We start from the raw sequence: 18414 nt of genomic DNA, 5'->3' as shown, positions 1-18414 counted from the left end.
ATATTTCCATGCTAGGGCTTCAAGAATAAATAGGAAGTCAACATTGGGGGAAAATATTTTCCTACATTCTTTGAAGTCAGTCAAGTATCCTCAGGGGTTACTTTTAGGGATTGCCTGACTTTTTCAGAATGTTTCTGTACATAAAGCCTCAAGAGCCAGGAAAGATCAACATGTAACCACATTTCTCTTGAAAATATTGGGAGGATTTCTCTCCAATTACCCTCCTTTTCCCCAAATATGTGCCAGCTGCTCTATGCCTTTGAGGTCTTTCTAATTACCCTTTGTAGAAGGTTGTGTGACTCTCCAGAATTGCATGATAAAAATTTTAAAATTTGTTACTCAAGATGCATAAATCTGGGGCTCACTTTCATATTCCCATACCTTATCTACACCTGTCTTTGTTTCTCTAATGATTACAAGGAAAAAAATTAACAAAGATATGACTTATAAAAATATATTCTCTGAGTAAATTGAATAATTAATAATTAATAGAGATGTTATGCCATTATTTACCCAATAGTGTGTTTTTACTACTTGTTACTAAGAACATTTAATAAAGTAGAATGGTTTGATATCTGTGACATGATGATTCCATACAGAACAGTGTTAGCACATTAATACTTACTTTAATTTCCTAAAAATGCATATATAATGTGAAGAAAGTATTTAAAAGTCCATAGCATAGTCTCAACAATAACAATAACAAAAACAGATTAAAATCTCCGGGGCTGGGGCTGTAGCTCATCAGTAGAGCACTGAGAGCCAGCCTCAGTGATAGATTTACTAGTCATCTCAGTGAGGTCCTGTCTCTATATAAAATAGTTCTAAAGATGTGGCTCAGTGGCTGAGTGTCTCTGAGTTATACCTTCATCATCCTGCCCCCCCAAAAAAGAACATCTGGGTCATTCTTTCAGGGAGGTTCTGAAATGTAGGATTAGTGTAGAATAAGTGTTATGGGAAAATCTCTGGAATGAATGTGCATGCATTTCCATGCAGGCTTTTACATATATTATACATTTGATGTTGATCTACTGGTGGAATATTTCCTACACAACACATGTATGTGCTTTAATTCAAGTGTCTAAAATAGTAAAAATATATTTTGAATAATCTATACCTACATATTGAAAAATAACAATCATCAGAAAATCATGCATGTGAAGCTAGATCATTTCATGACTCTTTAGAACATATAGATCTATAAGGGGAGAGAGTAAGAGAAACAATAAAAGTGAAACATTCATGAATTTGGGATGCCATTTAAAAATCTGAGGTGAATGTTGGTCCAGAATCTGACTTCCATAATAAGTTCCCTACAGCATAAGAATTAAAAATCAAGAATCGATAAGCAGGATAGATTCAACCTAGAAGGCTATTTCTCAGCAAAAGAAACAATAATGTGAAGAGAGAACCTACAGATTTGTATAAAGTCTTTACCACACGTACCTCAGATCAAGCACTAATCTCTAGGGTATATAAAGAATTCAAAAATTAATGAAAAACCCAATTAACAAATGGACTGAGTAACTGAAAAGACACTTCACAGAAGAAATATAATCCATTACCAAAATACATGTCAAAAAACGTTCAACACATCTAGCAATTAGGGAGACTTAGTCAAAATTACTTTAATTTTTTATCTCACTTCAGTCAGAATGGTAATGATTAATAATACAGGCAACAATAAATGTTGGTGAGGATGTGGGGAAAAGGAACATTCACACATTGCTCATAGGACTGACTGCAAATTTGTTCAACCACCATGGAAAGCAGTATGGAGCCTCTTTGGAAAACCAGAATGGAACCACCATTTGACCCAGCTACCCCTCTCCTCAGACTATACCCTAAGGACTTAAAAACAGCATAGTAAAGGGACACAGTCACACCAATGTTTACATCACCACAATTCACAACAGCTAAACCATAAAACCAACCTAGGTTTCCTTCAACAGATGAACGAATAAATAAAATGTAATTAAATATATCCCCCCCAGCAATGAAATATTACTTACCTTTAAAAATGAATGAAACTATGGCATTTGGTGGTAAATGGAATTTAGTTGGAGAATATCATGCTAAGTGAAATAAGCCAACACACACACACACACACACACACACACACACACAAAGAATAATACAAAAGCCAAATGTTATCTCTGATAAGTGGATGCTAATTCACAATGAGGGGTGGGGAACAATAGTTACTTTAGATTAAGTAGAGATGACTGCAGGAAGGGGAGGGGATTTGTGGATAGGAATGATAGTAAAGTGAAACAGACATTTCATATAATATATAATATATATAAATGCTAAACCTCTCAACAAGGGAGGGGGAGAGAATAGAAATTCAGTGGATTAGACAAAGCTGGAATGCAGGAAAGAAAAGGGAAATAGGAATAGAGATGACAGTAGAATGAATTAGACACAACATTTCAGTGTTCATATATAAATACACCACAAGTGAAGGTTCACATCATGTACACCTCAAGAATGGAATGCTAACTAAAATGAGTTTTACTCCGTGTATAATATGTCAAAATTTGCTCCACTGTCATATATACTTAAAAAAAGTTGTCAGAACCGCCCTTCCAACAGAGGTTGAGGAGAATCACTAGAACAGCTAGTGAGTGTCTCTGGGCTGAGCGAGAGGGTAAGTGTCGAGATCCAGCCCGCCACCTAGCATGGCAAAAATCATACCGAGTCGGGAGATGATTCAGTCAAGATGGCGCAGCAACTCAGTTTATTGTGGCGGGAGAGGACTAATATAGAGAGAGAGGAGAAGGGGGGGTACAAAGGCAGGGCCAATCAGAGATCGGAGAGTCCCCCAGGTTGGGGTAGCTTAGGCACCCCAGTTACAGAAACAGAGCCCCATTACCCTATTTACAGAAACAATACCCCAATTGATATGTGTGCCCCATTGATGGGGAGTTATTCTTTGTTTTTGCAGAAACCATATCTTGGGGCCGTTCAGGCACGTATATCGAAGCCATTTCTCAAGGTCTAACTGTCATGTACATGAAGAATCAAAAAACCAGAATCACAAGACTGAGGATTTCTTTTTTTCCCTGTGATTGCACTTCTAAGGTCAGCAGAGGTCTCAACAAAAAGTAAGAAATTTTAAAAATGATAAGGGAAATTTGTACCTAGAGAAGGTTTGTGAGTGAAAAACTCTTCAATAAATGCTAATGTCATTAAGGTTAAATAAAATTATAAAAGACTACCTTGAACCCATAAAAAATAATAAACAATGGCAAATAGAGTTGCCCAAGTCAGTCTGTGCAACTATCTATAATCCCAATATTTTGGTTTGCAACTCTTTTCTATTTGTTTTACAAAGCAGCACAAGAGAAATACTTACAAGTTGAGCAGAGAGGAAACATTACATAGCAGAGTTATGAATACTATTAATAGTGCTGTGTGCACTCAAAGAAAGCATTCTCAATTTCCTTCCCCATGCAATAAAAAATTATGCAGCTAAAAGATATGCTAGTTACTGATTAGATAACACATACATGTGTTTGTGACATTAAGCATATGGGCAGCTGCTCAACTTGGCAGGTCAGGTCCAATAGATAAGGAAGACACTCTCTTCACACAAGACAGTGTTTCTTTGAGTAATACTATGAACGCAAGAGAGAAAGCAAAGTAACAGATATAGGCAACTGTATTGCCAGACTAGGAAAACCCACACACTGAACCTATGTACTAGGGAGTCCCAAACAGCTTTTCAGGGTCCTGACTCGGAAGTGCTGGGCAGAGCATCTTCTCCACAGGTGAGAGTCTGAAGTCTTGTTCTAACTTGTATTGAAAGTGAGGCCAAATAAATACAAGTTAGAACAAAGAAAACTTCATTCTAACATCTTGGATGACCTAGTGATTCTGTAAAGAACACTACATTCTCCCAAGAACAGGTCATATCCTAGAGGAGGGAGTGATAGCCTTGAGATGACTCAATAAATTGGGATTCTAATGAATGAGCGACCAAGCCAGATGCATTGAGAAATTGGCATTCTTTAGCTGTTACATCAAGGAAATGCAGACATCATGCAGTCACATAAAAAGGGAAGATCTTTAGTATTTTCCTTAGACCTCTCGTACTGATTCTTTCTTCTGGGCCTTATAAATAGTTAAAACACTCATATGTAAAATGAAGCCAGTTTTCTGCATGAAATAATGTGGACATAAACATGAAACCTAGAGATTTACACTTAGGAATAAAAAATGCTGTGAATATTATTCTCTTAGAACTTATCATTATATTTCAATATTTATTTTCCCAAATAAAGTTAAATGCAATGTTGGTAGGTGGTGTTTTGTTGACCCCCAAAGCTCACATATAAAGAGAATATTGTGTTTTTACCTTTTGAACAGGACTTTTAGGTGAGAGTCTAGAGGTTTATTTCAATCAAAATTGTGTTTCTCTCTCTGTGATGTCATGGGCTCTTAGAGTTTTAATATTTGAAGAGGGACAGGATTAGTTTATAGTATCTTTTATTTACTGGTTGCAGAGGGGTCTAGGAGACCATGACACATACTATCTAAAGTATAATCCAATGAGTATAACAAACATTGTGTTGTAAGTTATTAAGTAGAACCAAAAGTTCTACAAAATCAAAATATATAATGAAATAAAAAGTGTGGGGGCATAAATGCTCCTATACTATGTCTTTTTTTTTACAGTCATCATTTTACATGTTTCTGGATACACTTTTCTACTGGGTATCCAAGATAAAAGAGGTGGTCCCCAATTGGCATGTTTTTTCTACACTTAAGATGAGTCTAGTCTCCTCAGTGATGAACGTCATGGAATTTATGAGGAACTGTATGATTTCTTCAGTCCAAGAGTCAGGATGGGTCTGTGGATAATGTGGATTCACCAGAAAACATTGAGACTAATTCCCCCTTCAGCAACCCTCCTAATTTATCTGAATATGCACGTTGGTGCCTAGTCTCTTGGGTCTTTCTCCTCTCTCTGATTGGGAGCTTGTATAACTCTCCAGAGTTGTACATCTCTTAGGGAGTACTGCAATACTATAAAGTGAAACTTTAAAGTTGTAATTCAAACTAGGGATATCTGGGAATTATTTTAGTATTCCTAGGTCTTTTCCATAACTTAATTTTTCCATAATTACAAACAAAAGAGTATATAATTTACATAAATAATATTCCCCAAATAAAATTTAATTAAACATGTGAAATAATTAATGGGGACAATATAGCATAATTTAACCAATAGAATGTTTTACTATTGTATCGATTCATTAGCAATGTAAATAGTGGGAGATGTGTTATCTAATAACGTCATTAAATGCATGACAAGGTTAAAATTAAGAAATTAACAATTTATTTAGAAACAAATTGCATCCGTAATGAAATATAAGTAAAAATGCTCTGTAAAATGGGCATGGTGGTCCATGCCTGTCACCGTAGGGATGAGAGAAGCTTTGCAAGGTAAAAGCCAGGTTTCATAAATTAGTGAGGCCCTATACAATTTAGCAAACCCTATCTCTAAATAGAAATGAAAAAAAAAATGGGGGATGCAGTTTACTTATTAAGTGCCCCTAAGTTTAAGTAAAATAATAAAAACTAAAAATTTAAAATTTCATATAAATCTTAAGAGACTTCTGTAATAATCAACTATGAGAATTATGTTTTCTCCAGTTTGAAAATGAGAATATTAGTAATTGTTGATTTATAGTAAAATTATATCCTTTTAGGGATGCATTATTATATATTTGTATTTCTTTATTTCTACAATATCAGCTGAAGATGCTATGAAATTTTTCAGCAATTGTGAAAAGAAATTATCCATTTTCTACATCTAAATGATTTTTTTCCTCCTAGGTCCCAAATGCTTCAAGGGATGGGCTATAGATATGAAAAAATACTACAATTTTTATATTTTTCAAGGTGATTTTTTTATTGTAAATATTTTGCTGTTATCCAAGGTACATACTTTGGACTAATGCTGCTCCACACTTGGTACAGGTATGAGGTAAGAAATTGAAAAATGTCTGAAATTTGAATACAGTCTTGGACACATTCTTTGGGTTTCTATATGCTATAAATTCTCCAGTGTTTTAAAAATGTTTGATCAATGGCCAAAAGGTTTGCAAAAATTTTTCCACATGTCCTCTCTCTTGTATGAATTCTGAGGTTCTGAGTAGGGTGTGAACAACTGTTGGAGACTCTGTTACCTATTTAACAATTGTATAATTTCTGTGCTATCATATCTCTGGTGTGAAATAGTGTTGAACTACTGTGAAATAAGGGTTGCTTAATCCTTAAGGACACTGATGCAATGTTTTCATTTGTAAAACTTCTGTCTAGTATAAAATCTATAATGTTTAGTAAGATCTGATGTTCAATTTTAAAAGGTTTGCCTTTCTTGATATTAATAGGACTTCTCTCTAGTATGGGTCCTCTGGTGTTAAGTAAGTGATGCTTGTTGATTAAAATCTTTGCCACATTCTCTACATTTGTAGGGCTTCTCTCTAGTATGAATCCTGTTGTGGTGATCAAGATTTGAGTTTCTATTAAAACTCTTGCCACACACTTTACATTTGTAGGGCTTCTCTCCAATATGAATTCTCTGGTGATTTTTAAGTCTTGGTTTTTGACTAAAAGCTTCGCAAATTTTTTTTTTTCACATATGTGGGGCATCTCTCCAGGGTGTGTCCACTGGTGACAAATAAGATTGGAGCTTTTATTAAAAGTTTTTTTACATTCTTTTCATTTGAATGGCATATCTCCTGTATGAACACTGTGATGTTGAATAAAGTTCTTGAGTGTCTTCCATTATTCACATTGGTAGGTCTTCACTGCAGAATAAATTTTTTTGGTGTTGAGTAAGAGTTTTAAACTTTTTAAAGGCTTTGCCACAACTTTTACATTTACAGATCTTGTCTTCAGTATAAATACTCTGAGGCTTCACTGTAGAGAATCAGATGTGACTGCGTTATTATTACTGTCCTTGATGGAGTCTGCCTGCAAATGGGATATTCTGTCAAGGTATACATAGGTAATAGTGGACATGCTTGGAAACGAGGTGTCTGCTGTTCTTGGGAAGACTTTCCTGCAAACGGGATGTTCTTCCAAGTGGGCTAGGAGGGCGCTAAGAAAAATTTTATTATCTGTTCTTAACAAGAGCAGAGCTCGGCATGCTTCAGGCCGAGAGTAGATTAGCCATGAGAAGCGGGTCACTTCTGATTAGAAAGTAAAACTTCTGTGTGCTATGTTTAATTAGCTGAAAGACCTGATTCATTGATGTTGGAAGGCTGCCTTCTTTGTTCACAATACTATAAAAAGATGTCTTGTACACAATAAAGGACTTTTTTCTGCTGCTGCTTAGCTTGCTCTGCTTCTTCTTTCTTTTCCCATGCTGACCTGCAAGTGAATTACTGCAACATTTGGCATAGTCGGCAGGATCCAGCACCGAAAGGGTAAGCACCCTGAATTAAGAAAACGAAAGGGAGGCTTTCGTGATTAACAAAATATTGAAAGGTATTACCCCAGGTTGAAAGAAACTTTAGGGGGATTTTCAGAACTAACAAATATTGAAAGGTATCACCCCAGATTGAAAGAGACTTTGGGGGACTTTCAGAACTAACAAAATATCAAAAGGTATTGCCTTGGGTTGAAAGAAACTTTAGGGGGACTTCAGAACTATATCAAAAGGTATTGCCCCAGGTTGAAAGAGACTTTAGGGGGACTTTCAGAACTAGCATAGGAAACTCCCAGTTCTTAAAGAAACAATATGTGGAGTTACAGGATTATTATATTCCATAGGTGTGAAAACATCTCATAAGAGACTCAAGGAGTTATTTAAAATTATAGAATGTCATTGTCACTGGTTCCAGTATCAAACTAAGGTCCAGTTAAATTTAGGGGAATTGAAATTGGTTCAAAAAGAGCTCCATAAGCAGCGTCAGGCTGGGAATGTTATTTCTTTGAAGATTTGGACATTGTGTAGCGCTATTACTCAAGCATTACAATTATTAGAAAGCAATAATGAAAAGGGCTTTGTGAAAGACAAGTTTATACATCAGAATCTGATAATAAGGTTAACAAAATGGAGCACAAGAAAGATATTTGTGATACTATAGATGACTCTCCTAAATTAGATCTGGGTGATAAGGAAGATTCAAAAAGTTCAGATAGTGACTCCAATGTGAAAAAAATTATGGAGGCTTTTGAGGATACAATGAAATTATAAAATCAAAGGTCTTCTCTTAAACCTACTACTCCTTCTAATGCTTCTCTCTGTCCAATGACAGAGTATAGAGTTGATGTGGGTAGAGAACAACAACGTTTTTAATTTCCTCTTACTATGATACATGATGATTATGATCTTGCAGCTTCTCCTGGTTGTTTTGTTGATCCATCACATTTGTTTCCTATAACTAGACAAGAAAACCTTCAAAATCCCCCAATGATTGATGTTCACTATACTGCAGTGGAATACAGTTTATAAAGGATTTAAAAGCTACAGTCTTTCAATATGGCCCTAAGTCCCATTTTGTGTTAGATATGTTAGAAAATTTGGGAACTTCTAAATTACTTACTTTTTCGGATTGGGAGGCACTAGCCAAAACAGTTTTGGAGGGATCTCAGTAGTTACAATTGAGAAGTTGGTGGAAAGATGAGGCACAAAAACAACAAAATCCCCCAGGACCTATGGAGGATAAGTTAATGGGGGAGGGTAATTACAGTGCCTTTAGAGAGCAGGCTCAATATACAGATCCAGATCTTCAACAAGTTCAACAGGCTTTCTTAAGAGCTTGGAGATGTGTGATACCCACTGGTCAAGCACAACCTTCCTTTACTAAAACTGTACAAGGGGCTAGTGAACCGTATACTGATTTTCTTGCAAGACTGCATACTGCTGTGATGAGGGCAGTGGGTCAAGATCAAATAGCAAAGGTATTACTGGAAATATTAACATTTGAAAATGCAAATCCTAAACATAAGTACATTTTGGGGCCATTAAAGGGCAAAACGCCTCATTGAGTGAATATGTGAGAGCTTGTGCTGGAGTGAGAGGAATTGAACATCAAAGCTTCTGTTTTTGCTGCAGCCATGACTGGAGCCCTTAAACCCAATTAATCAGGAACTTGTTTCAATTATAAAATCAGGTCATTTTAAAAGGGATTGTTAAAAAAAAGGTAAATTTTATGGTACTTTCTAATTACTGGCCGGTCATTTTTTCTAGGACTCTTGCTTTTTCATAGATTCTGTATTTTTTGAGCTCATAATTTTGATTCTACAGACCTAAGTTAATGTTTTCCTGATAAGTTCTATTTTTGATCAACTGTGGAGTACTTAAATATTACAATGGAAATTTTACCTAAGATAGCTACAAGTCCTTTATTTTGTTATGTGTTGTATGTCTGTTTGTACATATGTCTATATATCATGTACATGATATAAAGATTGATATATATGTATAGAGCACTTGTAAAAATTTTATAAAAATGAATCCAAATATTTTTAATTCACTGATTTAAGTGTTTCAATTTAAATTGGGTAAACAGATAAAAAATAAGATGTCTTTATCATGTTAATGTCTGATGTGCTATGGTTCTAGGACTTTTCTTCTACAACAACAAATAAATGGCTAACACTGTTCATTATACTTGTCTAGTGTTTTGCTAAAATAAGTAAATTAATTAGACATAAGATTATTAATTTATGAGTACTTTTGTTAAATATCTAATTGCTCTACAAGGTTAATATGCTAAATTTTAAATATAACATTAAATGCTTTTAACTCATTAAACTACATTAGATAAAATTATTGATAGTTTTTTAAGTTGGTAAATAATAAAAATAAATAAATAAATAAATGGTTGCCTTGTCATCCCTAATATTTAGACACTACATTTTCATAATATGGTAAACAGATGTGATTAATTTTGTACTACAAATAACAAAATCTTTTATTAAAGAAGAATAATTTGCCTAAATTCAACAATTTTCAAGGATTATTTCAAACTGTAAATATAGAAGGGGTTAAGAGAATAAAAATAAAAGGTTCTAGGTATGGATTTAATACAAAAAAATATGTTTCTTGAAGGGAGTAAATAAAAGTATTTAGGCAAATGATAAAGAATGTCTATGTATGTTGGCTATGTAGGTTTAAGTAAGTGATAATGAAGGTCTATGTACATTGGTTATAATGTAAGATTTTTGAGCAAATAATCTTGAATAAATTAAGGATTATAAAACTATGGTTAAACAACAACTGTTATTTTTCAATATTCTAATATGTTATTTCTTTAAGAGCTAAATTAAATTAACATAAAACATCAGTAGTAATTATGGTACCACAATTTGAGCAGAGAGGAAACATTACGGAGTTATAAATACTATCAATAGTGCTGTGTGCAATCAAAGAAAGCATTCTCAGTTTCCTTCCCCATGCAATAAAAAATCATGCAGCTGAAAGATACCCTAGTTACTAATTAGATAACACACACATGTGTTTGTGACTTTAAGCATGTGGGCAGCTGCTCAACTTGGCAGGTCAGGTCCAATAGATAAGCAAGACACTCTCTTCACATCAGACAGTGTTTCTTTGAGTAATACTATGAAAGCAAGAGAGAAAGCAAAGTAACAGATATAGGCAACTGTATTGCCAGACTAGGAAAACCCACACACTGAACCTATGTACTAGGGAGTCCCAAACAGCTTTTCAGGGTCCTGACTGGGAAGTCCTGTGCAGAGCATCCTCTCCACAGGTGAGAGTCTGGTATTTAAACTGTGGCTGAATAAATACAAGTTAGAAAAAAGATAGCTTCATTCTAACAGCTTGCATGACCTAGTCATGCCCTGTCAAGAATAGGTCAGATCCAAGAGGAGGAAGTGATAGCCTTGAGATTACCAAATAAATTGGGGTTCCAATGGCTGAGCCACTGAGCGAGATCTATTGAGAAATCAGCATTCCTTAGCTGTTTTATCAAGGATATGCAGACTCATACAGGCACATGCAAAGGGAAGATATTTAGTATTTTTCTTAGACATCTAGTACTGAATCTTCCCTCTGGGCCTAATAATAGTTAAAACTCTAACATGTAAAATTAAGCCAGTTTTCTGTGTAACATAACATGGAGTGGAGATAAGCATGAAACTTAGAGATTTACCTTTTGCTGTCTTGGAATTTTCATTATATAATGTGATATTATAGATGAAGGTCCCTGATAACAACCAGGCTCTTCCTACACATCCATTCTATTTTATTCCAGACTCTGAACATAGAGTATTCAATGTATTTCTGCATCTGAATCATCTCACTTTGCCTAAAGTCCTCCAGTTTGTCTGTGTTATTGGAGAATATTTTTTTGTTTCTGGGGTTTGGACCCAGGGTTGTCTTACCTGTGACAGAGATCCACCATCATTATCTTTTTCAGTTTTAAGACAGAATGTTACCGAACTACTAAAGCTAGCCTTCAAATTTTGGCAACACTGCCATATACACCATCCTTATTTTAAAGTTGAGTAATAAGTGAGGTGTGGAGGCACATTTCTAGTCATGCTAGGGACTCAATAGGCTGAGGGAGGAGAATCATGATCTTGGAGCCAGCTTCACATCTTGGTAACACCCACTGTTATTGTGTTAATTATTGTTCAATTTTTAATTGGTATCTACATATAGGATCCAGCGTTTTAATCGAACATGTGTATTGATCAAATCTGCGCAATTTATACCTTCTAAAATATCATTTTGATGTTTGAAATCTGTGAACTCTTTTTAGAATGTTCACAGTCTAATAATTACTTGTCTGATTCAAACTATGGGCTATAAAACCTCAGAGTTACTTTTCCCTCTTAACGTCTTTTTGGCACTCCTTGTCATCTGTCTCTTAAAACAGATATAGAAAGCTTCTCTCATTTGTGTTTCTTTGTGATCAACTTTTTCAGCTTCAACATATAAGTGCCAACACAGGATTTGTGAAATATGAAAAATCACTAGAAAAAGACAGTCTCCTATGGTAAATTTGGAAAAGAGTATATAAATTTAAAAATTGTAGACTATAATCCCAGTTCCTTGGGAGGCTAATACAGGAGGATGGTGAGTTCAAATCCAGCAACAGCAAGACCCTGAGCAACTTGGTGAGATGTTGTCTCTAAATAAAATACAAAATAGGAGTTGATATTTGGCTCAATGGTTGAGTGCCCATGTGTTTAATCCCTGGTACCCCAACCAAAAAATATATTAGGGTTCATGTTTAATCACTAGGCATTAGTTATTTTTTCATGAGATCTATATATAAATGGCATATGCCAATTCTTATGAATTTATTTTATGTAAGTCAAATATAATATAAATATTTTATAGTATAAGTTTAAATTGATCTATATTAGCATGTAAAAAATAACTCAAAAATGCTTTTAGATGAGGCTGAATGCCTGCAATCTCATCGGCTCAGGAGTCAGAGGATTACAAGACCAAAGCTCAGTAACTTAGCAAGATTTTCTCCCAATATAAAAAATGGCAGGTGAGATAGTTTAATGACTAAATGTCCTGGGTTCAATCTGGGGTACAAAAGAAAGGAGGAGGGTTTTAAAATTGCCTTGTCTCAACAACAAAAGACATGTGAAATTTAAAACCAAAAACTGCATTCTATCACTTTTCTGTGACAAACAGAATCTGCTTTAATTTATTTTAAACATTTGAATCTTACACAATCTAAGTTCTCTAACACTCAATAAATGACATGTTTTAATCACGTGTGTCTCCAGGCCATTAGATGAATTTAAGATCAGTGTAGCTGAGGAAAATGCAGTCATACAAACTGGAGTGTGCAGGTGCCATGAATTTGCAGTAATAGTCAAGAACTCATTGATGGGTTGTTCATTGCCTTGAAACTGTTGAAAAATTGTTTTCTGTATCAGTATTGGGAAGAACTTAGACCCTTTCCTGATAGGATGCTTCAAAGAAAGGGACACAATTTCATGCAATAATGAGAACTAATCTTCATACAGGTAGTGGCCAGGAGAAAGCACAGTCTGGTTATTTTGCTAGCTCCAGTTTTGAACCACAATCATCACTAAATGGTGTGCATCCAGTATGATTAATATTGTGTAAATGTACCATGGTAGTGTTGTGAAGAAATATCTATAGTAATGTCCCTGCTGAGGCTCCATTGTTGTTAGGAAGCATCCTGGGAAATGGGAATGATTAATAGATTTCTGAAATCCTGAGCTATGTACCTTCCCAGCTGTGCACATTATGCCTGGCACAACATAGTCCAGGATACCATGAGACATAACACAAGCTCTCTGACATCAAGGAGGTAATCTGAGAAACACCCCTCAAACAAGGGTCTACTGAGTGATACTTCCAGCTTGGTCCATGAGTGTCCTATCTTACTGGGCACTCATGTCTTTTATGCACTGAAGTAATCAAGCTGCCCCCTAGAGTGGGCATTCTGTGTGAAAGGATATGTAAATCACAGGGAATCTAACACAGATTTCTGAAATAGGTTACATTTAAATAATTCACATATGGTAAGAAGAAGGAAAGGCCAAGTGAGGAGATGAGAAAAAACAGATCACACATGAAAAAGAAATTTCAAAAAACAAATCACATGTTTTGTTTGTTAGAGCTGATAGTAAAGACTCCCTCTAGTATCTGGATCCAGGAAGGAGTCATGTTAGATATGGTGCTGTCACTAAAGTCAGGAGAAGCTTTATGATACATGCACCATCATCTCTTTTGCAACCATCTAGTGAGGACTGCTCAGGCAGTGGACACGAGCTGGTGGTCAGGACAGAAGTAGAGAAAATTACAGGAGAAGGATACCCCGCTACAAGTTAGGGTTACCTGAACCCTCTGGGTGGGCACATTCCAGGGTGAAAGTGAGAGGAAGAAGCATCTCTTCTCCCATATGCAGTGTGAGCAGCATCCTGTTCATAACAGGAGAGTATAGGATCTGTCACCCCTAACAACACATGTGCAGACTTACAGCTTGGGGTTGTCCTCATCTCACAGTTCAGCTTCACCACTATTGCCAACCCTCCCTATGTCTTCTTTGTATAAACAAACAGACAAAAAGGAGATGGAGAATTGAGACTGGTCTTGCTTCAAGCAAGTGGGCTTGAGACTGATGTCAGCCTCAGCAGAAACCTCTTACTTGTTCCTCTTTGTGTGCTGGGAATCTATAAATAGCACTAGGGAGAAATGACTGACATATCAGAGAGTGCGACATCATCACCCAGCCCCTCTGCTGCAAAACACACCCTCCAGTAACACAACGAGCAAACCCTGGGCAAGATTGACTTAATGCAGCTCTTTGTGAGAAGTAGATATGAGAACCATGGGTTGCTTTTGTAAATTGTCAGGGTTTGAAAATACAGCTCAGGGTTAACACTTATAGCAATGATATTTATATTACTATTATTTTAAATTTCTCCTGAGAAAAGCAACTAAAAGAGAAATTGTTCTTTAAAGTTAAGAAAGAAGAAGCCCCAGAGGTGCTTCTCTGTGGGCACAAGTGCATGGAGTACTGCATATAGGCCATAGGTTAAGGGCGTCTGAGTGGCAGGCCACCCCCTATGCTAGGCGTGTGAGTGGCAAACTGCTTACCCCATTGGCACAACTCTGGGCACGAAGCCATGTGTTGCAGTCCCACTCTTTAATTGTTCACTGCAAGGACAGTTAGCAGACATTACATTGGTGGCTGTCTATATTTTGCTTAGGCACTGCCTGAGTACATATACATGGTAACTGCACAATAAAATCAGGCCTGCTTCCTAATTGGTCTCTGGAGGACTTGATTAGAGACTCCACAGACACACTCTCCTCTACTCTGTTCTGTGGATATCCTCAGGGATGAGAGAGCCCAAGCACATCTCTGCAGACCTCAAGCTCTCCTTACTGGGAAATCAACACGATCCTGCAGAAGGGTCCATTTTCCCTGACTGATATTGCGATGGAAGTGTCAAGTTCTGCATTCAGCTTTCCTGAATTATCTTGTTCTGTGTGTCTTGGGGTCACATTTATCTGTGCATGCTAATGACATAAAAAATGAATTTTGGAATAAAATCTGAAAGTGACAAGGGCAGGATGGATTTCAAGTTTCCAGAATGTTCCTCTAAGCAAAATTGAATTTGCATATTTCCATTATTAGATATTGCAAAATGTTTTTAGTGATTAAAACAGAATGGTCTAATACATAAAAATATTCTTCCAAATTCTTGTGAATTATATACACAAGCCTATAATTTGCCACCATGAATTGGAACTTACCAGCACATGTATTTGATTTTCTAAAAGACTTAATATACTTCCTTTTGATCACGGTCCCTCGTTTGACATTTACCAACTGAAAGTTCTTAACCATGTGAGATTTCATTCTATAAAATGAGGTTTTGAACATAGAACCTCATTTCCCTCTAAATATTTCAAAATGTACAATTACTCAAACAATAATGGTTCTATGAGTTATGAAGATGACCAAAGCAAGATTATTAATCAAAATGTTAAAACTTATTAATTCTCTGGTAATAAGTATACAAATTAGTAGTGTTTAAAATCTCTACATGACATGCCATCTGTAAGTTATGTCCCATGAAGTTATTAAATTGAAAAATGAAGAAGTAAAACTGACATTCCCTATAAGAAAAATTGACTCATTTTAGCAGGATCTCAAAGAAGCAAACATCTTTAGAAGACAATATCCTCGTTACACCATAAGGAACATGGTCCTCTAGGCTCCAACAGTCCTAATGAGCTCAGAAAACCATTTTCTGTATGGTGCAATGAGGATATTATATTCTAAAGATGTTTGCTTCTTTGAGAAGCAAAGAAGCTACTGGAAAAGCTCACTAGTAGACTGAATTTCCTCCTTCAATGCCCTTTTTAGAATCCACACTAACCCTGCATCTGAAGACACAGAGGTAGTTTGTCACCTGAATAAGCTGAGCAGAGCACAAACATTTTTAAGTCTTATGGAAAGGATGTGTTTAAGTTCTGTTTCTGCAGATTTGTAATTTTAATGTCTGTAGAAAAGCAAGAAGTTCCCACTGGAGAACACAGAACTGTGGCTTCCCCAGTGGGACATGTCATTTCTCTTAATTTTATTCTATTCTCTGATGGATAACAGCAATCCAAGAGATCTGGGCTTCAAACCCTTAAAATTTTCGGGACAGATCTGGAAAAGGATCTTGATTGAAATTATTTTCTCATGTTAATGAGGAAACTTAAATTACTCTAATTCTGGTCCTAAAATCAAATTAGTCCAAACCTGTCCCAAAACCTATAATGCCTCTACTTTGATGTGAGGGACTCCTGGCACCCCCATAATTTCCCTGAAGCCCTGAAGTGTGTAATTGGCCCTTCTTTCCTAGTTTACACATGGAGCACATTTTCTTGGGGGTAGTGATGGTTTGGTATGTCATCCTTTCCAAAGTGACAGCCCTGTGGCGCAAGCTCTAAGTGAAATATTAAAATTAAGAAATGTAGAGGAAGAGCTGTAGGTCACATGATGTAGAAATCACAGTCATATGGAAGCTAAGCAGAGCCGAGGCAGAGTCTGAGCTGGAGTCCACTCTAAGAAACCTACATGATCAACTCTACCTTCTCTGAGAGAAAACCATGTAAAAAGCAGGCTCAGTATCCTGGGTACTATATACAAATATACATAAAAGCATTAAAGCGCTATATTAAAAAGGATTCCCGTTATCTGGAGTAAAAACAAAGGACAGTCATTTCAAGCAGACTCATTTATTTTCCAGTTTTAGAAATCAGAAGACAGTTCTTGAACACTGCCATTATTGACATGTGAAGGGTTAGTACAGGCATGATAATGAATGAGACATTTGTTTTCTCTAGAGGTAATTGCAAACTTGGACTAAATGGAAATATATAAAATGAAAACTAATATCCACAGACAGAAATTCCACATGGATGGGATAAGGGAGGTTGGAAAACTGAAGAAGAAAGTCACAATAATTGTCAAAGCATGAGACCTCCACAGCCACATGAGAGGAAAACATAAAACAGAAAAAGTGTGCAAGTCATTGAACAAGTATTTTAGCATGTGAACAGTTTGAAAGACACATCAAGGGTGGAGGAAAAGAATCCCCTTATGCAACCCCCATCCTAGACCAGCCACATGAAAGTTTTGTGCCTTTGGTGAATTGGGCTCTGCCTTACTCTCAGGCACAGCCCATTAATCACCAACGTGCCACCTGGAATTCTGTCCCTCATACACACTGACTTCCTTGGAGGCTTCTGAATGAGCCATGGCAGAAGGTTTGCCAGTACTCTCAACTTTGTGGAGCCATGAAGAGCTCTTTGGAGAGGTGAAGAATTGCAGACCACACCTTTGTTGTAATGTGGACATGCTGTGTAATAAGGTGTTGTTGAGTCTAATCTCATTGTAGCCCTGATTTTTCATAGACAGGAAAATAATTTCATCGCTAATTGTGAGGATTAGGCCAAAAAATACTCAACAAGTGGGTTCCAACCAGTTAAAGAAGGCTCTCTGTGGAGCTGGGCATGGTGGTATTTGCCTCTAATCTCAGCAACTTGGAAGGCTGAGGAAGGAGGGTCATGAGTTCAGAGCCAGCCTCAGTGACAAAAAAACATACTATGCAGATCAGTGAGATCCTATCTCTACATAAAATAGGGATAGGGATGTGGCTCAGGGGTTGAGTGCCCCTGAGTTCAATCTTTGTCATTGTAACCCCCCGAAAAGAGAATGTCTGGGGAGTGAGTCTAATGCTTTGGATTTATAACAGCTTTCATGGAGGTTCTAAAGTGTATAGAACTAGTATAGAATAAGTGTAATGGGCCAAGCTCTTGCTTGGATTTGCATGCATTTGAATCCAGGCTTTTACATATATTTATATATATTATAGATTTGATGTTGATCTACTGATGGAATATTTCCTACACAAGGCATGTATTTGCTTTAGTTAAAGTGTGAAATAGTAGATATATATTTTAAATAATCTGCAGCTACATATTGAAAAATAATATTTATTAGAAAATCATCTATGTGAAGCTAGATCATTTCATGATTCTTTAGAACATGTAGATTTATAAGGCAAGATAGTAAGAGAAACAATAAAACTGAAACATTAATGAACTTGGGATACCATTTAAATATCGAAGGTGAATGTTGTTTCACAATCTGACATCCATAAAAAGACCCTTTCAGCACAAATATTAAAAATCAAGAATAAATAAAGGGGATAGATTCAAACTAAAAAGCTGATTGTCAGCAAAAGAAACAATAATGTGAAGAAAAAACCTACAGATTTTATACAAATCTTTACCAAACGTAATTCAGAAAAAAGCACTAATGTCTAAGGTATATAAAGAACTCAAAATTAACACAAACAACAACAACAAAGACCAATTAACAAATGGACTCAGTAACTGAACAGACAACTTCACAGAAGAAA

This window comes from Ictidomys tridecemlineatus, chromosome 16, assembly GCF_052094955.1.
Source record: "Ictidomys tridecemlineatus isolate mIctTri1 chromosome 16, mIctTri1.hap1, whole genome shotgun sequence".
NCBI lineage: Eukaryota > Metazoa > Chordata > Mammalia > Rodentia > Sciuridae > Ictidomys > Ictidomys tridecemlineatus.
The sequence above is the reverse complement of the archived record's forward strand: the minus strand, read 5'-3'. Positions refer to the sequence as shown.